The sequence below is a fragment of the Lampris incognitus genome, chromosome 2 (assembly GCF_029633865.1).
Source record: "Lampris incognitus isolate fLamInc1 chromosome 2, fLamInc1.hap2, whole genome shotgun sequence".
NCBI lineage: Eukaryota > Metazoa > Chordata > Actinopteri > Lampriformes > Lampridae > Lampris > Lampris incognitus.
The window spans coordinates 75409274-75433239 of record NC_079212.1 but is presented as its reverse complement, the minus strand read 5'-3'; positions in this window follow the sequence as shown (position 1 = coordinate 75433239).

Here is a 23966-nt window from a genome sequence, read left to right as displayed (position 1 = left end):
GCTCTTAGATGCTTGTTTAGATGCACTTATGACCTCTGATGACTAGTAGTTCCCCTGATGCACTTATTGTAAGTCGCTTTGGATAAAGCGTCGGCTAAATGACTGGAATGTAATGTAATGTAATGTAATACCCAAACTAAAAAAAATAAAAGAATAAAAATCACTGTCTAGGAGAACGAACGCCAGCCAGGATGACTGTCGGAACCGCCGGTCTGCATGCGTTAGCAGGTCACTTAGCCTGCCCCGCTTCCGCGTCCTGTCAGACCGTCCTCGGCGTTTCCCCCTCGGCCGCAGCTCCAGGGAGGGGCCGTAGTCCCTGGGCGCACAGGGCGAAGCAGACCAAACTCTCCCATCTGATCCAACGCCAGCTCTCCCAGCCAGACAACCTCGACACACCTCCCCACACTCCTCACAACGACACCAAATACTTCTCAAAGCTTTTAAAGTTTATTTAACATTTAAAGATGAAATGTTTTGAATATAAAAAATGATCCATTGACTTGATAAGTACATGTTAGGCCTAGCTCTTTTATAAATCTGTAAGGATGATTTAAGCTGGACTCTGTTTACAAGTGTTGTTGATCTACATCAACCTCTTCCTTGCAGCTGAAACGTGGCTGGTGCAGTAGGAACATGGATACCATGTATAGCATGTATAGCATGTATAACATGTATAGCATGTATAACATGCATAACATATATAACACATGCACTGTGTATAACATATATAACATGCATACCATGTCTAACATGCATAATATATATATAACATGTATACCATGTATAACATGTACACTATGTATAACATGTATACCATGTATAACATGTATAAATCAAATCAAATCAATTTTATTTGTGTAGCCCATTATCACAAATTACAAATTTGCCTCAGTGGGCTTAACAGCAACACAACATCCTGTCCTTAGACCCTCTCATCGGATAAGGAACAACTCCCTAAAAAACCCTTTAACGGGGAGAAAAAATAGGAAGAACTTCAGGGAGAGCACCAGAGGAGGATCTCTCTCCCAAGACGGACAGCATGCAATGGATGTTGTGTTCACGCAATTTACATAATACAACATTGAAAGAGGATAACAGAATTATAATGGACATAAAATTTATGGAGAACATGATGCACAGGATGCCAAACAGTGTCCACATGCCAACGGAGCAGTCCAGGACCCAAACCACGCGACCAGCATCATCATGTAATAAAAGAAGAACTTATGTGAGGAGAGGAAGGGCAGGCAGCATCCAAATGGTGACCACCATCACCACGGAGACCTGGGAGGAGAACCGACTGCACATGCATGCAAGAGAGACTCGCATGACACCATTCAAACACAGAAAAAGAGAAAGGAGAAGACATAATTCAGAGAGACAGAAAAGACATGTTAGAGAAGACAACAGTTTGCAATAGTCATTAGCCATAATCAATTAAGTCATCAACTAGTCATAATCTATACTTGATAATCTCGTCGGCAGAACAGTGGTTGGTAAATTCATTGAGACAGAAAACCAACCCGCCATCCAGTACAGGTTGTGAAGTACTCAACTTAAAGGCGACTAATTGTAAACTAAGGCAAAAAGATGAGTTTTAAGTTTGGATTTAAAGGACTCAACAGACTCTGTTGGTCTGATGGCGCAGGCAGGTTATTCCACAACAATGGAGCCCGATAGGAAAAGACCCTGCCACCAGCTGACTTCTTTTTAACTTTGGGTACACACAGGAGCCCTGTATTTTGAGAGCGAAGAGCTCGAGATGGCATGTAAGGTTTAAGGAGATCAGACAGGTAGGATGGAGCAAGCCCATTTAGGATTTTATAAGTCAGCAGAAGCACCTTGTATTCTGATCTAACATGGATAGGAAGCCAATGAAGGGAGGCAAGAATTGGTGTAATATGGTCAAATTTCCTAGATTTAGTTAGGATTCTAGCAGCAGCATTCTGAACCATCTGAAGACTTTTAGTACTAGAATGTGGCAGACATTACAGTAATCAAGTCTGGATGAAACAAATGCATGTATTAGAGTCTCTACGTCAGCCATGGAGAGAAAAGACCGAATTTTAGCTATGTTACGTAAGTGAAAAAAGGCAGTCTTGGTGATTTCTTTAATGTGCTTATCAAATGAAAGGCTGGGATCAAACGTAACACCAATATTTTTGGCTGCCACCCTTTGTGAAACCACAGAGTTGTCGATTGTTATCGTTACTTGATCAATTTGGTGTCTGTGTCTAGCAGGGCCAATGACTAGCATCTCGGTTTTATCTGAATTTAAAAGCAGAAAGTTAAGTGACATCCAGTTTTTCATAGTAGCCAAGTAGACCTCCAAGTTAGTGATTTGAGTATGATCATCAGCCCTTATAGGCACATACAACTGAGTATCATCAGCATAGCAATGGAAATGTATTCCATAACTGCGTATAATTTGGCCAAGAGGTGTAACGTAAAGAGAGAAAAGTAGAGGGCCAAGAACTGAGCCCTGAGGCACACCATATTTAAAGTCAGAAAATTTTGATATAATATTATTATAGCAGACACAATGTGTTCTTCCAGATAAGTAGGACTTAAGCCAAGAGAGAGCTAAGCCAGAGACACAAAAATTACAATTTAATCTATCTAAAAGTATACAGTGATCAATGGTGTCAAAGGCTGCACTGAGGTCCAGTAGTAGAAGCACAGAAGTGGAATCAGAGTTGATCGCCAGTAGAAGATCATTTACCACTCTGGTCAGAGCAGTTTCAGTGGAGTGACAGGGCCTGAAAGCCAACTGAAAAGGTTCATATAGATGGATTTCTTCTATATGGGTCAAAAGATGTTGATACACAACTCTCTCTAGATTAGAGACTGGCCGATAGTTATTAAGAGACGCTGGATCAAGGTGTGGTTTTTTAAGTAGAGGTTTAACCACAGCTGTCTTAAAACTGCTCGGAACAATGCCAGTAGTAAGAGATAAATTAACAATGTCTAGCATTGTAGGTCCAAGAAAAGGCCAGAGGTCTTTAAAAAGTTTTGCTGGTAAGGGATCAAGTAGCAGTTGGTAGCAGAAGCTGACACGAACTTAGTCAAAGTATCAAGAGAGATAGTCTCAAAAGCTGTAATAACTGGAACTGTCAGTGACTCATTGTGTAGATATGAATTTAGTATGACAGGATCTGCAGGAGTAGATGGAGTTGAAGAACTAATTTTGTTTAAGATCTCATCAACCTTATTGCAGAAAAAATCTAGAAATTCATGGGCTGTGAATGGTGAGCAGCTAATAGACGACTGCTTTTTAGTAAGTTTAGATACAGTGTCAAGGAGAAATCTGGGGTTATGTTTATTAATATTTATTAAGTGAGAGAGATAGGATGTTTTTGCAGTAGATAAAGCACGCTTGTATTTCAATAAACAATTGTGCCACGATAGGTAAAAAAATTCCAATTTTGATTTTCGCCATTTACATTCCAGTCTCCAGCAGGTCTGCTTAAGAGCACGTGTCTCATCATTAAACCAGGGTGTAGGCCTCTTTAGTCGCCTAGCTCTGGTAGTGAGAGGTGCAACTGAATCGAGGAGACTAGAGAGGGCCACATTTAAGTCACTAGTTAAATTTTCAACAGAGTCATTTACCACAGTGAAAGGAGCCAAGACTTCAGGCAGCTGCTGGCCAAATGCAGCTACAGTGGAGGGACCGATATGGCGAATGGCAATTACATCTGTGCTGACATTAACTGGACAGGCCAATAATGCTTCAAATTTGATGAGAAAATGATCAGACACAGCAGATGTGGTTGGTAAGACATTCAGATCAGAAACAGCTATTCCTTTAGATAAAACCAAATCAAGGGTGTTACCACTGCAATGAGTCGACTCTTGAACAAACTGAGTGAACCCAAAAGTATCAACTAGTGCCAGAAAGGCTTTACTTAGAGGATCAGCAGCCGTATTTAGATGAATATTGAAATCACCTAGAATTAGAATCTCACCAGAGTGAGTAACAAGGCCTGAGACAAATTCTCCAAAATCTTCAAGAAATAACAAGAAACAGCCAGGAGGCTGATAGAGTATCACAATTTGGACTGAGCTGAGTCTATTCATGGCTGAGGGAGATGGACCAAGAATAAGAGACTCAAAAGACTGGAATTTAGATTCAAGTCTAGAAGTCAGATTGAAAATAGATTTGTATATTAAGGCAACACCCCCACCTTGTTTATTTGCCCGAGCTACATGGGCATAAGTATAGTCAGGTGGGGAAGCTTCATTTAAGGGAAGGAAAACATTTGGTTTCAGCCATGTTTCACATTACCCAGTCATATCAAAACTATGTTCAAGAATCAGATCATCTATTAGTAAGGCTTTGGTAGACAGTGATCTGATATTTATGAAACCATATTTAAGCGTCTTGTGGAAGTGATCAGTAGTAGGCAAAGCTTTAGAGCTACCAATAGATGAAAGATTAATTGGAATTAGACACCTTGTTGACAGTTTTGGTCACCAACGCTTTGGACGATATGTGGTCACATTCTTGATAACATTAGCTGTTTGGTTTTGTAGATTATTAGGTATTTTGCCGCACATCTCATCACTACCAGTGGTAGGAATAATTACTAGATTGTTGTGATTCACACATTTAGGAGAGAAGAGCTTGGGAGCAATACAGCAGGGTAGGGAGACAGTCTCAATGTTATAGACCAAGCTATCAGGCTGATAATCTACACTATGAGAAATTCCCTGACTAATTATATTAATTAAACTACTTGACTCCACATCAGCACTAGATTTAAACCTAGCAGGCTCTCTAATCACCTGCAACCTCCGGTGAATAGAGAGCCTAACCCTAACCCTGACCCCATACCATGTATACCATGTATAACATACATAACATACAGCGCATCCAGAAAGTATTCACACCCCTTCACTTTCCCCACATTTTGTCATGTTACAGCCTTATTCCAAAATGGATTAAATTCCTTTTTTTCTCTTCAATCTACATACAATACCCCATAATAACGAAGTGAAAAAGGTTTTGTAGAAATTTTTTGCAAATTTATTAAAAATACAAAAGTGAAATATTGCATGTACGTAAGTATTCACACCCTTTACTCAGTACTTGGTTGAGGCACCCTTGGCAGCGATTGCAGTCTCAAGTCTTCTTAGGTATGAAGCTACAAGCTTGGCACACTTATATTTGGGGTATTTCTCCCATTTTTCTCTGCAGATCCTCTCGAGCTCTGTAAGGTTAGATGGGGAGCGTCGCTGCACAGCTATTTTCAGGTCTTTCCAGAGATGTTCAATGGGGTTCAAGTCTGGGTTCTGGCTGGGCCACTCAAAGACATTCACAGACTTGTCCCGAAGCCACTCCTTCATTGTATTGGCTGTGTGCTTAGCGTCGTTGTCATGTTGAAAGGTAAACCTTCGCCCCAGTCTGAGGTCCTGAGTGCTCTGGAGCAGGTTTTCATCAAGGATCTCTCTGTACTTTGCTCCATTCATCTTTCCCTCGATCCTGACTAGTCTCCCAGTTCCTGCCACTGAAAAACATCCCCACAGCATGATGCTGCCACCACCATGCTTCACTGTAGGGATGGTATTAGCAAGGTGATGAGAGGTGCCTGGTTTCCTCCAGACGGGACGTTTGGCATTCAGGCCAAAGAGTTCAATCTTGGTTTAATCAGACCAGATAATCTTGTTTCTCATGGTCTGAGGGTCCTTTAGGTGCTTTCTGGCAAACTACAAGCGGGCTGTCATGTGCCTTTTACTGAGCAGAGGCTTCCGTCTGGCCACTCTACCATAAAGGCCTGATTGGCGGAGTGCTGCAGAGATGGTTGTCCTTCTGGAAGGTTCTCCCATCTCCACAGAGGAACGCTGGAGCTCTGTCAGAGTGACCATCGGGTTCTTGGTCACCTCCCTGACCAAGGCCCTTCTCCCCGATTGCTCAGTTTGGCTGGGCGGCCAGCTCTAGGAAGAGTCCTGGTGGATCCAAACTTCCTCCATTTATGAATGATGGAGACCACTGTTCTCTTCGGGACCTTCAAAGCTGTAGACATTTTTTTTGTACCCTTCCCCAGATCTGTGCCTCGATACAATCCTGTCTCGGAGGTCCACAGACAATTCCTTTGACTTCATGGCTTGGTTTCTGCTCTGACATGCACTGTCAACAGTGGGACCTTATATAGACAGGTGTGTGCCTTTCCAAATCATGTCCGATCAATTGAATTTACTACAGGTGTACTCCAGTCAAGATGTAGAAACATCTCAAGGATGATCAGTGGAAACAGGATGAACCTGAGCTCAATTGTAAGTGTCATAGCAAAGGGTGTGAATACTTATGCACATGCAATATTTCAGTTTTTTATTTTTAATAAATTTGCAAAAATTTCTACAAAACCGTTTTCACTTTGTCATTATGGGGTATTGTGTGTAGATTGATGAGAACAAAAAGGAATGTAATCCATTTTGGAATAAGGCTGTAACATAACAAAATGTGGGAAAAGCGAAGGGGTGTGAATACTTTCCGGCTGCACTGTATATAACATGTATACCATCTATACCATGTACAACATGTACACCATGTACAACATATATACCATGTATACCATGTATACCATGTATAACATGCATAACATATATAACTTGTATACCATCGGTACTACGTATAACACGTACACCATGTATAACATATATACCATGCATATCATATATACCATGTATACCATGTATAACATATATAACATGCATATCATCTATAACATATATACCATATATTGTCACAGCCCCTCTCCCTTGACACCTGCTGACCCCTCCTTCACCCCGGCACACCAGCTGACACCTGCTGACCCCTCCTTCACCCCGGCACACCAGCTGGCCATCAAGCAATCGCCCTCACCCTTAAAAAGCCTCCACTGTGGACCAGTCTTCGCTGGAACGTAGCCATTCATGGACTTCTGCCTTCCAGTCTACCTGCCACTGAGCCAACTCCTGCTCTACCCCTGGGATCGGCCACTTCAATAAAGACTTGATTTCTTCCCTTACCTGGTTGTCCGGTCTGCTTTTGGGTTCTTTCCAGATACGTGACAGTACGTTCCGGCCACTATGGACCCAGCAGACCATTCCACCACAGACCTGGCCACGGTCTGCCAGGCTGTAGCCAACCATGAATCGGTCCTCGGCCAGCACAGCCAGGTGCTACAGGGGATGGCTGACGCCCTCCGTGAACTCAGCTCAAAGATCTCCGGAATCCAGACCCAACTTAGTGCCTCCGCTAGCCCGGGACCCGCCCCTCCAGCTCCGCCACCCCCAGCGCCATCAACTTCGGCTAAGGAACCATGGGTTGCCCCGCCCGATAAGTATGATGGAGATTTTGGACTTTGTCGCCCTTTTTTGATGCAGTGTGAGATTGTGTTTAACCAGCAGCCCCAGTCGTATTCCACGGATGGAGCCAAAGTCGCTTACATCATGGGTCTTCTACAGGGAAGCTCTCTGGATTGGGCTACAGCGGTGTGGGAGATGCGGGCCTCCACGTCCTCATCCTAAGCTGAGTTCACCACTGCTTTTCGCCAGGTTTTTGATCATCCCGTGCGGGGAAAGGATGCTTCCAAAAGACTGATCTCTCTCCGCCAGGGTTCCTGCAGCGTTGCTGACTACTCAGTTGAGTTCCGTACGCTATCAGTGGAGAGTGGATGGAACAACGAGTCCCTCCAGGCCGGGTTTTCCAACGGGCTAAGCGAATCCATAAAGGACGAATTGGTTTCCTACCCCGAGCCTGGAGGGTTGGAGGAATTGGTTACCCTGGCCATTCGTGTGGACAACCGTCTCCGGGAGCGGAGGCGAGAGAGGACGCGCCGCTTTCCTGGTCACAACAACTTTCCACGGGCCACACCTCCAAACTCTGGGGGCCGAGCTCGCTCGACTGAGGCTGACGTCCTCCGAGAAAGACCGAGGCGTGATTCTTCCCCAGCTTCGGAGCCGATGCAACTCGGCCACACCCGGCTCAACCCGGAGGAGCGTCAACGCCGCATCACCGGGAACAGCTGCTTGTAGTGTGGTCAGCCTGGTCACTTTCTCGCCTCCTGCCCTCACCGTCCGTCAAACTAGCAGGCTCACGAGGGAGGAGGAGGACCCTCATCAGCCCAACTGTCTGCCCTCTGTCTCCTTGTCCACGTACCCAGTTGCAAGCTACCATCAGTTTTAAAGGTCAGTCCACTAAACTTTTGGCTTTAATTGACTCTGGAGCTGATGAAAGCTTTTTGGATGCAAGTGTTGTGAAGCAGCTAGGTCTTGCCACTGTGAGTCTGGACCAGCCTCTTGAAGCTAATGCCCTGGATGGACGTCTCCTGGCCCGGATAACCTCTAAGACCAAGCCTGTGCGCCTCCTGTTGTCGGGAAACCATCAAGAGGAGTTAAGTTTTTTTGTTATCAATTCTCCATTTGTTCCCATTATACTTAGTCATCCCTGGCTGGTTAAGCATAATCCCCATATTGATTGTTCATCAGCCAGAATTTCAAGTTGGAGTCCCGTCTGTCATGCCATATGCCTCCAGTCTGCTCTGCCTCGGTCTGTCCCCTGAGCTCTGAGACCTCTGACCTGTCACTGGTGCCTCCAGAGTACCATGACCTCCAAGCCATGTTCAACAAGCAGCAAGCTCTCTCCCTGCCTCCTCATCGCCCCTATGATTGCGCTATTGACCTGTTGCCGGGCGCTCCCCTCCCCAGCAGTCGTCTATATAGCCTCTCCAAGCCTGAGCGGGAGTCCATGGAGAGGTACATCAAGGACTCCTTGGCTGCTGGTCTTATTCGCCCTTCATCGTCACCCACTGGTGCGGGGTTCTTTTTTGTGGCCAAGAAGGACAAGACCCTCCGGCCGTGTATTGACTATAGAGGCCTCAATAACATCACATTCAAGAATAAGTACCCTCTGCCCCTCATGACTTCCGCTTTTGATTCTCTCCAGGGAGCCACAGTGTTCACTAAACTAGACCTCCGCAATGCTTACCACCTGGTCCGGGTTCGAGACGGAGATGAATGGAAGACTGCCTTCAACACCCCCCTGAGGCATTTTGAATATCTGGTGATGCCGTTTCGTCTCACTAATTGCCCAGCTGTCTTCCAGAGTCTGGTCAATGACGTCCTACGTGACATGTTGGATCGTTTCGTTTTTGTTTACCTGGATGATATCCTGATTTTTTCCAGAGACCTGTCAGAGCATGTCATGCACGTCCGCCAAGTCCTTCAACGGCTTCTGGAGAACCGCCTTTTCGTAAAAGCAGAGAAGTGCGAATTCCATGCCCCTTCAGTCACCTTCCTGGGCTACATCGTGGCCGATGGGCAGGTGAGAATGGACCCCGCCAAGGTCAGAACGGTTCTTGAGTGGCCAAGCCCGACCAGCCATAAGCAGCTTCAGAGGTTCCTCGGTTTTGCCAACTTCTACAGACGGTTCATCCGCAACTACAGCCGCGTTGCGGCCCCACTAACCGCTCTTACCTCCACCTCCAGACTGTTCCTGGGACCCCTGTAGCAGAGGCAGCTTTCCAAGCCCTCAAGCACCGCTTCACCACAGCTCCTATCCTCATCCAGCCAGACCCAACCAAGCAGTTCGTTGTAGAAGTGGACGCCTCTGAGATTGGGGTGGGGGCGGTCCTTTCTCAGCGCTCCAGTGAGGATGGCAAGACACACCCCTGTGCCTTCCTGTCTCGCCGTCTCTCCCCAGCTGAAAGGAACTATGATGTGGGGAATCGTGAGCTCCTGGCGGTGAAATTGGCACTGGAGGAATGGCGACATTTTCTGGAGGGGTCTGAGCTTTCTTTTATAGTGTGGACTGACCATAAGAACCTGGAATACATCCAGTCAGCAAAGCGACTCACCGCGCGCCAAGCCAGGTGGGCACTCTTTTTTGGTCGTTTTAATTTTTCTTTGACTTACAGACCTGGCTCCAGGAATGCCAAGCCCGATGCTCTGTCTCGTGTGCATGGGGAGGAGTCTGAGCCCAAGCTCCAACCTGACACCATCGTTCCCTCTACCTGTGTGGTTGCGGCTGGAACATTGAAAGGGAAGTCATGGCAGCACAACAGATTCAGCCTGATCCAGGTAACGGTCCCCCTGGGCGCTTGTTTGTTCCAGATGCTGTTAGATCTAGCGTGTTGCAGTGGGCTCACTCTTCCAAACTTACCTGCCATCCTGGAGTAACCCGTACCCTAGCCTTCCTCCGTAGGCGGTTCTGGTGGCCTTCCATGACGGAGGATACTGGGTCTTTTGTTTCTGCCTGTCCTGTTTGTGCCCAGAATAAGCCCTCCACTCGGGCCAGTGCCGGTCTGCTGCGCCCCCTGCCTGTTCCACACCGTCCCTGGTCGCATCTGTCCTTGGATTTCGACTCTGGTCTGCCCGCCTCCGACGGTAACACCGTTGTACTGACTGTTGTTGATCGCTTCAGTAAATTTGTTCATTTTTTGCCCTTGTCTAAACTGCCTTCGGCCCGAGAGACTGCGGATCTGCTGGTCAGGGAGGTTTTCCGGGTCCACGGTCTTCCCCGGGATATAGTGTCTGACCGTGGCCCCCAGTTCACTTCTGCTGTCTGGAAGGCTTTCTGCTCTGCCATCGGTGCCACCGTCAGCCTGTCATCGGGGTTCCATCCTCAGACCAACGGCCAGGCCGAGAGGGCCAACCAGGCATTGGAGACTGTTCTCCGCTGTCTGGTGTCAGCCAACCCATACGCTTGGTCCTCACAACTTCCCTGGGTAGAATATGCCCATAACACCTTGCCATCGTCTGCTACTGGGTTGTCCCCTTTTCAATGCCTTTACGGCTATTAGCCCCCCCTTTTTCCTTCTCAAGAGGTAGACATTCCGGTTCCGTCTGTCCAGGCCCATGTCCGTCGGTGCCGTCGGACCTGGCGGCGAGCCCGTGCGGCACTGCTCAGGGCCTCCGGCCGTTACCAGCGCTTGGCGGACCGTCATCGCACCCCTGCTTCGGACTACTCCCCCGGTGACCAGGTATGGCTCTCTACCAAGGACCTACCCTTGAAATCGGACGCTAAAAAACTGTCCCCCAGGTATATTGGTCCCTTTTCCATTGTCAAAGTCATTAACCCCTCTGTGGTCCGTCTGAAGCTGCCCCGCACTCTCCGGGTTCACCCTTCCTTCCATGTGTCCTGCCTCAAACCTGTCTCTACCAGCCCTCTAGTTCCTCCGCCCCCCCCCCGCCCCCACCTCATCGTATGATCAACGATCATCCTGCTTACACTGTTCGTCGTCTCCTGGACTCTCGTCGCCGCAGTCGCGGCCTGCAGTATCTCGTTGACTGGGAGGGATATGGCCCGGAGGAAAGGTGTTGTGTCCCTCGTCGCCTTGTCCTGGACGCGAACCTCATCCGGGACTTCCACAGGACGCACCCTGACGGGCCTGGTGGGTCGCCAGGTGGCGCCCCTCAGAGGGGGGGTACTGTCACAGCCCCTCTCCCTTGACACCTGCTGACCCCTCCTTCACCCCGGCACACCAGCTGACACCTGCTGACCCCTCCTTCACCCCGACACACCAGCTGGCCATCAAGCAATCGCCCTCACCCTTAAAAAGCCTCCACTGTGGACCAGTCTTCGCTGGAACGTAGCCATTCATGGACTTCTGCCTGCCAGTCTACCTGCCACTGAGCCAACTCCTGCTCTACCCCTGGGATCGGCCACTTCAATAAAGACTTGATTTCTTCCCTTACCTGGTTGTCCCGTCTGCTTTTGGGTTCTTTCCAGATACGTGACAGATATACCATGTATAACATATATAACATGCATACCATGTATAACATATACACCATATATACCATGTATAACATGCATACCATGTATAACATGTAGAACATATATAACATATATATCATATTGTAACGTGCATGGATAAGTAGACACGTTAGCCCTTGGCTAACGGGCCGGACCCTTTAGTCGAGCGGTTAGCAGAGATACGGGTTCGCACTGCGGCAGCTCCTGTGGTTGCCCCCCCAAATACGCTACAATGTATAAGGTGTATAACATATTGTGGTGAATGTAGAAGCAACGACAAAGGTAACTTTGCAGCCCCTTTATTGAACTCACACAGAAACAAAAACTTACCGAATTGAGACACAATACATGGGGGTCATCAACTCGAACAACAAAGTTGTTCAGGGTTTCAGTTCCAAGGTTACACAACACAACAGAATGACAACTGCAATTACATCACAACAAATAGTAATCACATAAACACATAAAACCACATAAAACACTTACAAAACATTTAATAACAACTGACAATCTGCATGCAGTGCCTGATGGGTAAACCAGGACAATTGGCACAATTCTGACGTGGTAGCAGCTTCGCTACATTACCCCCTCCAGCGTGTCGCCTGTCCTCAGCCGACAACAAAGTCCCTATAGCGAAGGGGAAGCCGTCTCCGCCGCCGCGGGGGCACGGGTCCCTGTTCCCCACTGTCTGTCCGGTTGGTAGGGTCTGTGGGTGTAGGAGGGACCGTCCCGGGTGGGCTAAACTGATCTACAGGTTCTTCAGCCAAGGGGCGGTAAGGTGCCAAACGGTCCCAGTGCAGAACCCCCGGACACACAGTTTCACCCGGTACACAACATCCGAAAGCTGCTCCAACACCTCACAGGGCCCCACCCACTGGCTGGCGAGCTTGGGGGAGACTCCTCTCTTCCAGGTTGGGTTGAAGACCCACACCTTTGCTCCTGGGGTGAAGGAGCGGCCCTGACAACGAGTGTCATTTTGTTTTGCACCTGCCTGTTCCTGATGCTGCCGAGCAAACTCATGTGCCTCGGCCAGACGTTGTTGGAGGTCCCGCAGGTACTCGAAACCGGGTATCTTGGGAAGGTCAGTACCCGGGGGCGTGCCAAAGGCTAAGTCCGCAGTTCTCTCCCGAACATGAGCGCGGCCGGTGTACACCCGGTACTTTCTTGTACTGCCGACCGGTACGCCCACAGGACCAGGGGTAGATGACAGTCCCAGTCTCGCTGGTGCCGTGAGGTGACAATAGCGAGTTGTGTGGTGAGCGTTCGATTGAACCTCTCCATCAGTCGGTCGCTCTGGGGGTGGAGGGGCGTTGTCCTGGTCTTCTTCACCCCCATGCGTTGACACACCTCAGCGAATACCTGTGCCTCGAAGTTCCGCCCCTGATCGCTGTGGATTTCTTCGGGCGCACCGAACCGACAGAACATCTCACACAGCAGCCGCTCGGCTGTAGTGGCAGCGCTCTGGTCTGGGACCGCATACGCCTCAGGCCATTTGGTAAAGTAGTCCATGGCCACAAGAACGTACCAGTTTCCGTTGTCTGTGGTGGGAAATGGGCCAAGAAAGTCCACACCGACCCGTTCCATGGGGGCCCCACCTGATATTGTTGTAGAGGGGCATGGGAGCGTCTGGTTGGTCCTTTCTTGGCAGTACAGGCATCACAACAGTGCACAAAAAGTTCAGTGTCATGCCTGCATCCAGCCCAGTAGAACCGTTGGCGCAGTTTGTTCAGCTTCTTTGCCACCCCATAGTGACCTGCCCCCACCGAGCCGTGGGCTGCCCGTAGCACTCGTTGGCGCCAGTCCTTGGGCACCAGTAACTGCCACACACTTCTTCCCCGGCCCGGCGCTTGCCAGACCCGGTACAACAGTCCATCACACCGGGCCAAGGTGGCCCACTGGGAAAAGTAGGCCTTGGTCTCCACCGACATGGCAGAGACAGCTTGCCAGTGGGGGCGTGCCTTGGCGTCGACCCACTGTCCCACCCTGGCCAGGGTGGGATCACTATCCTGCGCTGTTTGCCACTCCTGCTTGTCCATTGCCATCAGCCACGCCTCCTCTGGCTCAACCTGCCGCGTGGTGGACACTTGGAGGATTGCTCTGTCTCGCTCCTCTTGGCGCTCACAATGTCTACAATCCTTGCAGGGACGACGGGAGAGGGCATCTGCATTGCTGTGCAGGCGCCCAGCTCGGTGCTGGGTCTCGAAGTCGTAGCTTAATCAAGAGCCAACGTGTCTACTTATCCGTGCACGTTACACTATCCCTCGGGATTCGCCACAGCCAGGACGCGAACCTGGGGCTCCTTCACCGCGGGCGACAACGTTAACCAGTCGACTAAAGGGTCCGACCCATTCATCCGTGATCGTTACAGTATTAACAACATGATGTGGCATAGCTCCATGTTATGTAATATGACCAGTTACCAGTGTGCTGCATAATTTTACTCTTATTGAAAACTGTGAACCTTTTATACAGCTAATATAACCACTGCGTTCCATTGGCTTTAAATGTATTGTAGTGAGTAAGGAGGCAGTCCGGGAACCGCCACAGTCGAGACGCGAACCCATATCACCCACTCCTCAAGCGACAACGTTAACCAGTCGACTAAAGGCTCCGACCTGTTAGTTAAGGACCAGCGTATCTACTTATCCATGCACGTTGCGCTATTGATAAATGTATTGGCTTTAGTCAGTTAAGTATTTGACTTGTTGAACTTAACAAAATGAACTTGAATCCGCCATTGTATTAACGTCGTGACTTGCCAACGTGCTCGGGTAGACTATTGCGATGACGCAATCACTCGCGAGAACGGATCGCCAGGGTGCATTATTACATTGATACTGAAGGAAACATTTCAGAGAGCTAACCAAACATTAACTTGGCTTTCATTTTAAAACCGGATATGTATGAATATGCATATTACTACAGTAAAACATTTACCATTAACTGAGTTCTCCAACATGATCGGGAGATTTGTCTCGGGACAAAACGGTTCCGCCATTACACACATGCGCTGCCCACCTTACTGCAGACACTACGGCAGTTTAACTTCAAATTTTCGCTTAATACGTGCATACAACTTCTGTGACTAACACACTATCCTGTTTACAGCTTCACAATTCACATTCAATACATCTGGTATGTTTGTGCACACCACTAACCTGTAATACGGGAGAAAGAAGTTGACAGAGAAACGTTCGCTGCTTTCCAGACGTTGCTCTCAATAGAATGACGAACCCTAGCGGTCGCCGAGCAACAACCATTCACTCCAATGCTGCGTACGTTTCAAAGTCAGCGCCCCCTACTGGCTGGGAGGGACAGTGAATCAATATTAACCAACTTATTATTATTCTCACATGAATGGAATCTAATAAAACACAACATGTGACCACATACTGTGTGAGTCACATATAACACATATATCATGTATGTATAACATGTATACCATGTATAACATATATAACATGTATAGCATGTATACCATGCATACCATGTATAATGTGTGTACCATGTGTACGCACATGTATACATGTGTAACATGTATACCATGTATGTATAACATATACAACATATATAACATGTGTACCATGTATAACATATTGTAACATGGATGGATAAGGAGACACGTTGGTCGACTGGTTAACGTTGTCGCTTGCGAAGTGGGAGACACGGGTTCGCGTCCCGGCTGTGGCGGTTCCCGGACTGCCCCCCGATTCGCTACATTGGTGTCAGAAGTGGGATGGTGAGACCGTGAGGTCATTGGAAGCGCGTGGAGGAGCGCGCTCCCTGAAGAAGAGGCGATAGTGTAACGTGCATGGAGAAGTAGACACGTTGGTCCTTGACTAACGGGTCTGACCCTTTAGTCGACTGGTTAACGTTGTCGCTTGTGGTGTGGGAGACACGGGTTCGCGTCCCGGTTGTGGCGGTCCCGGGCTGCCCCCTTAATTCGCTACAATATATAACATGTATACCATCACGTATAATATGTTTGTATAACATGCGGCGCAGTGGTTAGCGCAGTCGCCTCTCAGTAAGAGGTCCGGGGTTCGAGCCCCGGGGTAGTCCAACTTTGGGGGTCGTCCTGTGTGGAGTTTGCATGTTCTCCCCATGTCTGCGTGGGTTTCCTCCGGGTGCCCCGGTTTCCTCCCACAGTCCAAAGACATGTAGGTCAGGTGAATCGGCCGTCCTAAATTGTCTCTATGTGTGTGTGTGTGTGTGTGTGTGTCGGCCCTGTGTGATAGTCTGGCGGCCTGTCCAGTGTCTCCCCGCCTGCCGTCCAATGACTGCTGGGATAGGCTCCATGTATGTATAACATGTACACCATGTATGTATACCATGTATACCACGGTGACACACACAGTACTGCTGTCTGGTTGGCTGCAGGCTGTGCGTTATAACCATGTAATTCACGTGTAGTTTGGCTCAAGTTTCATCGCAAGTCAAGTCAGTTTTATTCGTGTAGCCCAATATCACAAATTACACATGTGTCTCAGGGGGCTTTACAGCAACGCAACATCCTGTCCTTACACCCTCACATCGGATAAGGAACACCTCCCTAAAACCCTTTAACAGGGAGGAAACCTCAGGGGAGCACCAGGCGGACAAAGGATGTTGCGTTTACACAATACGACATTTATAATGGGCTTCTGAAATATATGAAGAACATGATGACGCCAGCTGGTGATCAGCAACACGCTGATTCAGTAGCTAGCTCACTGGACATCCAGGTAAGTTAGCGGCTAACTGCTGCTTCACAACCTTTTCACTGGGAGTCCAAAACATCCAACAAAAAGTAAGTGAAGGCTTTTATTTTAATTCTGTGGTATAAGAGTGGGAGTCCACAACAAGGTGGAGGAGAGCACACTCCACTTTGCGTACAGCGGGTCGTGGCCCCAGCTCAGTGCACTACAATCCTTTAACGCAGTGGTTCCCCATCTTTTCCATGACAAGACACCCCAAACAGCAAGCATCCGGCCGGGGCCCCCTTTTGCAAGATGTCTTTAAAACGCATTGACAAGACTATGGCAAATTTAAAAAGCTAAAACAACTTGTGAATTTATTTCCTTACCTTTATTAATGCAATCGAAGCTTGTGTCTTCAAAACAAGAAGACACAAGCTCGGATCACAACACAGAGTGTGACGTCATCCTCTGCTCAAGAAGACATTACGCCACGAGCTCTTTACAGTCGCTGCTTTAACAGTGTTCTACAGCTCACAGCTTGCCGTGCTGTGGTTGCGGGCATCCCCGGGTCCTCTGTGGCTGGTGCACATGGCCACTGAAACTCTCCTTGCTGGTCGCGCCCATGGTGGCGCGTGGGGCTTGCCGTATTCATTGATATGGTATAATGAATGAAACGGTTTACTCAAATTGTTTATCTTGAATAAACTCCATCGGGGCATCCCCCATGACATCTCTGACCTCAAGTACTTCCGTACGTCATATGTCATATCCTGCCGTATCAACTGTAACGTGATCGGTTACAGGAATACTACATCTGTTATGCTCGCGCACCAGAACCCGACCCGTGTGGCGAAACCCAAGGCAGACAGACACAGGATGACTTCAAAATCCAGAAGGTGGTTTTATTGTGGGGAGGGGAATGTATGGTGCGAAAAACGTTCTGTTAGTGGGATGTGTGAATAAACTATGTGTGGTGTCCCGTGGTTTGCGTGTATAACTATGTGTGAGTGTTTTTAGCCTATGTGTGGTGCGGTATGTAAATGACCAGGAGGTGTTGAAATAATGTGCGTGCACCTGGCAAGAAAGTCCAGTCCATGATCCAAGAGGGGTTGTCCGAGGAAGTCCGGGTCCGAGATCCGGGAAGTCGAGTCCGAAAGGAGGGGTCCAGGTAGAGGGACAAGGGGGGAGATCGCAGGAGAGGTCCGGGGAAAAACGTGAAGGTCGCTGGGGACGAGGGAGACGCGGGGAGCCGTGGAAGGCGCGGAGGGAGAGTCTTGGGAGGAAACAGAGACACGAAGATAAGACACTGGGGAATAAACAGAATGCAAGGAACGCCGCTGGAGGGCTTGTCAGAACTTTACCGCAGGGTTCAGTACGTCGAAGCCCGGAGTGGTGTTCTGGGAGACTTCTTGTAGAGGGCTGCCTGATTGCCACAGGTGTGCCTGATGGATGATGGCAAACACCTGGTGCAGTGCAGCGCTCGTCTCCTCAGAGCGCGAACCGAGCGCTCGGATGTTTCCGGCACGTCCGAGCTGGGGGAGTGGCTTGAACGTGCCGGGGAGGCAGCTCGGGGCGGTGTAACCACAACAGGACCCCCCCCCCCTCCTACGGGAGACACCGGGCGACCGTCCGATGGCGTTGGGGTGGGCCCTGGGGGGTGGAGGAGCTTGGACAGGGGGAGACAGGGGGCTGGAGGCTACCGGTTTGAGGCGCGAGACATGGAAGACGGGATGGATCTTGAGTGAGGTGGGGAGATGGAGACGCACCGCCGAAGGGTTGACGATGCGGTCGATGGTGTAGGGACCGACGTAGCGGGGAGCCAGCTTCCGGTTGAGGGTAGGGAGGGGCAGGTCCCGGGCCAGGAGCCATACCCTCTGGCCAGGTCGATAAGCTAGGGCCGGCACTCTCCGCCGGTTGGCGCTGCGCCGGGCCCGCTCTGTAGTTCGCAACATAGCGGCCCGGGCGGTCTTCCAAACGCGCCAACATCGGCGGAGATGGGCCCTCGTGGACGGGACCGCCACCTTCAACTCCTGATGGGGGAACAGAGGGGGTTGATAGCCAAGGGAACACTCGAAGGGGGACAAACCGGTAGCTGAACTCTCCATGGAGTTGAGCGAGTACTCCACCCAGGGCAGGTACTTGCTCCAGGAGGTGGGGTTGCTGGTGGTAACGCAATGCAAAGCCGCCTCCAGGGCTTGATTGGCCCGCTCTGCCTGAAACGACACGTCGTTGCCCACAGCAGTGCAACACAGACAAAAACGCATCAAAGAACTACAAGAAGACGTGCATCAAAACTAACTCGTGCATCTAAACTAACACGTGCATCAAAACTAACACGTGCATCTAAACTCAAAAATCCCCGCCCAGGAGACCGAACGCCAGCCAGGATGACTGCCGGTCTGCATGGTGTTTCCTCTTCGGGCGCAGGGCCGTGGGCCCACAGGACGACCAGACCAAGCTCTCCTTGCTGATCCAGCGCCAATTCTCCTAGCCATCAAACGAAGACAAAGTTGGACATGGACAAAGGCATTGCATGGACGGTACTGGGTAGGGCCGCCGCAAACAGGAATTTGCGCCGCCATCTTCCCACAATGGAAGCGGGTGTGGGTAATCCATAGACACCCCTTAGCACTGACAAAGTTTCTGCTGCTGAAATTGTCTTCAGTCCATGTACTTCACATACACAGGGCAGTACCATAGGCTTTCAAAGCCCTGCTAGCCTACAGGGCAGCGAAAGGAGCAGCTCCTTCCTATCTCCAGGCCATGGTCAAGCCCTACACCCCCGCCCGACCACTTCGCTCTGCTGCCTCGGGACGCCTGGTTGCCTCGTCGCTCAGAGGCCCCTTCTGCCGACCGACCCGGTCCCGGCTCTGTTCTGTCCTGGCCCCACAGTGGTGGAATGATCTCCCCACTGATGTCAGGACAGCTGAGTTGCTGCCCATCTTTCAGCGCATGTTGAAAACTCACCTCTTCAATAACTACCACCCTGTTACTTGTTCTTACCACTTGTTGTGTTCACTCATTAAACAAAACAAAACATCATTCTTGCTCTTTTACTTTAGCACTGGCTTTGCTCTTAGATGCTTGTTTAGATGCACTTATGACCTCTGATGACTAGTAGTTCTCCTGATCTCCTACGTTAAGTGATGCACTTATTGTAAGTCGCTTTGGATAAAGCGTCGGCTGAATGTATAGGCAGACGCATGGGGGCGCTATGGGTTCCACAGTTTCACCTGTAGTGGCCAACTGGAATTTGGAGGAAGCGGAAAGGAGGCTCTGATGTCCTATCCTTGGACACCACCTAGCCATTGGTTCAGATTTGTGGATGACACCTGGGTTAACATTAATCTCAGGACGTACCACATTTCACCGACCCCATTAACTCACCAGGGAGGATGTGAAAAATTCCAGATTAGCCTTCTTGGACTATGAAATTGCAGTTGGTGATGGGAGACGTGATTGTTGATGTTTACCATACACCAATACATACTGATCAGTGTAATGTCCGTAGACGCCTTGTCTTACTGACATAAGAATGATTCAAGAACGAGCCGACTTCGTAGGTTCTTAACTGTGGAGCTTTTACTAGCGTTCATCCGACATACAACCTTCATAACATGCGCTTCTCACTTCCTGTATACGTCACACGCACTGCACGTACACCCGTGAGTAGGTCAAGTTAAACACGTGACCTTTCATTCATTACATCTCCCCCTCTAAGATGATTTTCTAACCTGTATATCACCCCCCTTTTCACAAAAAATAAAAAATCCCCCAAAACACACAAGTCCATACGCCTCACAAATCCAGCCGGATTGCAGGCTTGCTCACCCTGCCAGAGCGAGTAACATATGGTGTGGAAGTTGGCATTTCTGCTGCTCGGGACTCATCCGTGTTTCCACTCTCCCCTGGAGTGACATGGTCAGGATCCCTGCTGACAAAGGTGAGTGTTTTAGGTGTGGCCAACAGGTGGCGCCTGTTCCTTCTGTAATGTTCACCTTGAGCTGTCTCCACTATGTAGGATCTGGGAGTGGAGCTCTGACTGTGAACAACTGCTGGCATTGTCCATGTTTTCTGTCCATCAAGTTTGGTGAGTACTGCGTCACCCGAGTTCAGTGGGCGCAGTGTCCGCACGCCGTTCCTGCGGTTGTAGTAGAAAGCCTGCCTCGATTTGGTTTCGGCGTCAGCGGTTTTGATCAGTTCCTCTTTAGGTCAGGCCGGTTTCAGGTTATGCTGCAATGTGGGTAAGGTGGTTCTGAGTCTCCTACCCATGAGCAATTCCGCTGGACTGGCTCCAGTGGAAGAAGAGGGTGTAGCTCTGTATGTCAACAGGGCGAGGAGAGGGTCTTCCTGCCTTAATATGCTTTTGGCTATCTGAACAGCCCTCTCTGCCTGTCCATTACTCTGGGGGTAGTGTGGGCTTGAAGTCACATGGATGAAATCATAATCCTCACTGAACCTCCTCATCTCTTCTGAAACTAGCTGTGGCCCATTATCGCTAACTACAATTTCAGGGATACCAAAACGTGCAAATGTAGCCTTCAGCCTAGCTACAACCTGACTGCTAGTAGTTGTTGGTAGATTTAGGATCTCCAAAAACCTGGAATAATAGTCAGACACTATCAAGTAGTTTTGCTTTTTGTACTCACACAGGTCTATGCCAACTTTCTGCCATGGTCTGGATGGGAGCTCACTTGACATTAAAGGCTCTTTTCTCTGTGTGTTCTTGTGTTCTCTGCAGAATTGACATTGCTGTATCTTTGTTGTAATGTGCTCTGTCATTTTGGGCCACCACACTGACTGGCTAGCTCTCTCTCTGCACTTAACTATCCCCTGGTGCCCGTCGTGTATTCTGTCTAAGATCACCTCCCTCATCTCCGTGGGAATGACGATACGACTGCCTCTAATGACTAAACCATCTACCGCAGATAACTCCCCTCTCACCTGATAAAAGTCTCTGACTGTCTCCGGCACTTTATCGACATACTCAGGCCAGCCGTGTCTGATGAAGCCCAACACTGTCTGGAGCTGCAGATCCCCATCCGTGCTCTGTTTTATCTCCTGCATCCTTTGAGGTGTGGCAAGCACCTGGCACACGATAGCATCGATGTGTGCCGCAACATCATCATGAGAAGCACCATCTCCGTAGCGCTGCTCTGGGCCTCTGGAGAGTGCGTCAGCCACAGCTAAAGTTTTGCCTGGTGCGTATTCAGCCACTGCATTGAAACGCATCAGCCTCATTAACAGTCTCTGGCACCTAATGGGCACATTATCCAAGTCTTTGCTGTTCATGAGAGGCACTAGTGGTTTATGATCGGTGACAAGTCTGAAATTGTCAAGCCCAAACAAGTACTTCTCGAACCTTTCACATGCCCAGATGCTGGCTAAGCACTCTTTCTCGATCTGTGCGTACCTTGTCTCTGCGTCACTCAGCCGTCGGGAGCAGTAGGCCACGGGCTTCCAGTGTTCCCCGTGCTGCTGGAGCAGAACGCCTCCCAGCCCGTAGCTGCTGGCATCTGCTGACACCACCGTAGCCTTAGTGACGTCATAAAAGGTGAGTACCGGGGCGGTGGCGAGTGCTGCTTTAAGGTCTTGGAATGCTGTGTTCTGTGCAGGTCCCCACAGCCACTCTGTCGTTGCTTTAAGCAGTCCATAAAGCGGCTGACCTACAGTGGACAGCTCTGGGACGTATTTTGCCAAATAGTTCACCATCCCGAGGAACCTCTTGAGTTCCGTCACGTTCTGGGGCTGAGGAAAGTTCTCTATTCCGGCCACTTTGTCCGGGTCAGGTCTGATGCCTGCCTCGTTGATGATATGACCAAGGAAGCGGACTTGTTTCTGTTTGAACTTGCATTTCGCTTGGTTCAGTTTGAGACCTGCTGTTTCAATGACCCCCAGCGCCTCTGCTAGGCGCCGGTCATGGATTTCCTCAGTCTCTCCATGTATAAGGATGTCATCCATGTACACCTCTGTGCCCTCTAGCCCGGTCAGAGTTTCCGCCATCTTTCTCTGGAAAATCTCTGGAGCACTCGTTATACCAAATGGAAGGCGGCAGAAAGCATACCTCCCAAATGGGGTGATGAAAGTGGTGAGCCCCCTGCTGTCTTCATGCAAGGGGATCTGGTAAAACCCACTTGCTGCATCCAACGTTGTGAAGAACTTTGACCCTGCGAGCCTTGGCATTATTTCCTCCATAGTGGGCAGCACGTATTTCTCACGTTTCACCGCTCGATTCAGCCTCCTGAGGTCAGCGCAGCAGCTAACCTCTTTCTTGTTCGGTTTCAGCACCGGCACCATAGCGGCGCACCATTCTGTGGGCTGAGTCACTTTTTCAATAATGCCCTCATTTTCCATGCGCTGCAGTTCTTTCTTAACCAGTGGTACAAGTGGCAGCGGTATCCGTCTGGCTGTATGCACCGCGTATGGCTGGGCACCCTCCACCAGAGCTATTTTCACTGGGTCTGTTTTCAGCAGTCCACTTGAACCGAAAACTCCACTGACCTCATTCATCCGCTTCACTAGACCCATCTCCACTGCCTCTGGACGACTCAGCAGACAGCTGCCTCTCCCCTTGATCACATACACTGGAAAGGAGTATTGTTTCTCCTTGTAGTTGGTTGTGGCTTGAAACTGTCCTATGCAGCTGATGTTTCCACCTGGGCTTATGAAGCATGTGTCAGGAGGTCCCAGTTTTATGTTTGGCTTCAGCTTTTTAAATGTCCCTTGGTTGATAACAGTAGCATCAGCCCCCGTGTCAATTTTAAAGGTTATTGGTACATCACTTATTGTTAAACTAACAGTCCAATCTTCCTGACTGCTCTCTTTGCCAACTTCTCCCAGAAAGTACAGCTGTTTAACCTCTTCAGTGACTTCTCTCACCGCTTTAGAGTGACATACACGCTCCCAATGTCCCTTTTTATGACACTTGTTGCACTTACTGTTCGTCGCAGGACACTTCCGCTCATCGGTGTGCTGCGTCTTGCCGCACCTCCCGCATTCATCTACTTTGTTGGTTGCAGGTCTGCTGCCACCATGACGCTGTCCGCCCTTTTTGTTTTGGCGTTCGTCCCGCCATCGGACAACATTGACGTTAGCCAGCTGGGCCTCTGGTTGGTTAGCTTGGAGGCTGAGCTGCTTTGTTATTGCCTCCGCCTGGCGCACTTGTTCAATGACTTTCACCAGAGTAAGGTCCGCTGTGAGCTGGAACTGACGGGAGAGCACCTTATCTTTTATGCCCACTACCAGACGATCTCTGATATGTTCATCCCTCTTGTCCCCAAACTCACAGTGTTCAGACAGCTCATACAATGTCCGGATGTACATCTCCGCTGTCTCTCCTGGCTGCTGGCTACGTTGATAGAAGCACGCCCTCTCATGTATGATGTTACGGCGGGGAATAAAGTAGTCATCGAACTTTTTCAGTACGATATCATAGTCCACTTTATCACCCTCCGCCGCGAAGTCAAACGAGCTGAACATCTTTTCAGCCTCGCTGCCCATTGCATAAATCAGCGAACTCACTTGAATCTCCCCGTCGTCTTTATCCAGCT